Source organism: Arachis stenosperma, chromosome 4 (genome assembly GCF_014773155.1).
Source record: "Arachis stenosperma cultivar V10309 chromosome 4, arast.V10309.gnm1.PFL2, whole genome shotgun sequence".
Lineage (NCBI taxonomy): Eukaryota > Viridiplantae > Streptophyta > Magnoliopsida > Fabales > Fabaceae > Arachis > Arachis stenosperma.
Genome location: NC_080380.1, coordinates 102,626,659 through 102,628,985, shown reverse-complemented (window position 1 = coordinate 102,628,985; position 2,327 = coordinate 102,626,659).

The window sequence follows — 2,327 nt, the reverse complement described above, 5'->3', positions numbered from 1 at the left end:
ACTGTTTGAATTTTTGCTTAAGCTAACTAAAACTTCATTCTAGCAGTAGATTGAAGTATCACTAGTTTGTGCGTTTCTTATGTTATGCTTGTATGTCAGGTACAAGGAGAACCACACCCATCTTTCATGAACAAGACGAAAGAACTCTTAGGAGGTTAAGAAGAGCTGAAAGAGGGAAAAATATTGTTAGAGAAGAGGAATCCGAAGAAGAATTCCAAGATATGGAGGAACATTCAACCAATCCACCTGGTAGAGCAGACAACAACAATAACAACCCACCCCAGAGGAGAGTTTTGGCCTCCTATACCTTTGCAAATCCTAGACATTGTGGAAGCAGCATCTTAGCTCCAAATGTCAATGCAAACAATTTTGAACTAAAGCCACAACTCATCACTTTGGTTCAAAATAATTGCTCTTTTGGTGGAGGACCACTTGAAGACCCAAACCAACACCTATCCACTTTCTTGAGGATTTGTAACACTGTCAAAACTAATGGTGTGCCTCCTGACAGCTACAAGCTATTGCTATTCCCATTTTCTCTCAGGGACAAGGCCACTCAATGGTTGGAATCTTTTCCAAGAGACAGCATCAACAATTGGGATGATTTGGTAACCAAGTTCCTTGCCAAATTTTACCCACCTCAAAGGATCATAAGATTGAAGACAGAGGTACAAACATTTACACAAATGGAGGCTGAACCCATCCATGAGGCATGGGAGAGATACAAGGCTCTAATCAGGAAATGTCCTCCTGAAATGTTCACTGAGTGGGATAAGCTGCAGAATTTCTATGAGGGCTTAACATTGAAATCCTAGGAAGCTTTGGATCATTCAGCTGGAGGTTCTCTGCAACTCATGAAAACTGCAGAGGAGGCTCAAAATCTCATTGATATGGTGGCTAACAACCAATATTTCTTTGCACATCAAAGAAACCGCCAACCATCACAAAGGAGAGGAGTAATAGAGCTAGAAGGAGTGGATTCAATCTTGGCTCAAAACAAAATGATGCAGCAGCAAATTCAACAACAATTTGAGCAAATGGCCAAGAGGATTGATATCCTCCAAGTTGCAGCAGTCAACACAAGTCAATCATCAACCAAATGGGGGCAAAATGACGAAAACCAAGAAGATCAGCAGCAGGAACAACCTCAATATGTGCACAACTAAAGCTCGGGCCAAAATGAAGTCTATGGTGATACCTACAATCCATCCTGGAAGAACCACCCAAACCTCAAATGGGGGGATAATCACAACCAAAACCAACAACCATGGCAGAGGAACTCAAACCCAAACACCTTAAGAAATAACCAAAACCACAACCAACAGCAGACTAGCCAAAACCCTTACAGAAAACCCCAAAATAACTTCCCTAACTCCAACCATTTTCCACCCAATAACCAACTCACTAACCAAAACATTCACCATCAATCATCAACACCCCATAACCAAGCAACTTCACATGACTCTCAGAGGATCACCAACCTGGAAATGCTAATGGAGAAGATGATGAAGCACCAAGAGATAATGATGGAGAAACTCATGAAAAATCAAGAGATGGCAAAACAAGATCAGGAAGCAGCACGGAAAGATTAAGCCATAACAATCAAAAACCAAGAAGCTTCAATCAGAAATCTTGAGAGGCATAGGGAACAAATGGCTAAACAAATTGCAGAGATGGGTGAGAAGCAATCAAATGCATCCCCTATTGCTATTCAAGACCACCCAAGGGACAAAGGAAAAGCTACAAAATGGGAGGAGTGCAAAGCAATCACAGTGGGAAGTGAGAAGACTATGAAGAAGGAAGCCATCAATCAAGACAAACACAACAAAGAAGTTCCACAAGAAGAGACAGAGGGGAAAAATAAAGAGGATCAAGAAACCAAAAATGCACAAATTTCAAAGGGATACAAGAACATCCTTGAACCACAACTACAAGAGAAGAGGGAAGGAGTGAATCCTTGTGTCCCCAAACTTTCATACCCTCAGAGGTTTAAAAAAGAAAATGAGGCTAAGCAATACTTAAAATTCCTGGACATATTCAAGACACTCAACATCAATATTCCTTTCTTGGAAGCACTTGAACAGATGCTACTATATGCCAAATTTCTGAAGGAAGTGCTTGATGAGCGGATAATTTATACGCTTTTTGGCATTGTTTTTATATAGTTTTTAGTAAGTTTAAGCTACTTTTAGGGATGTTTTCATTAGTTTTTATGTTAAATTCACATTTCTGGACTTTACTATGAGTTTGTGTGTTTTTCTGTGATTTCAGGTAAATTCTGACTGAAATTGAGGGATTTGAGCAAAACTCTGAAAAAGGCTGACAAA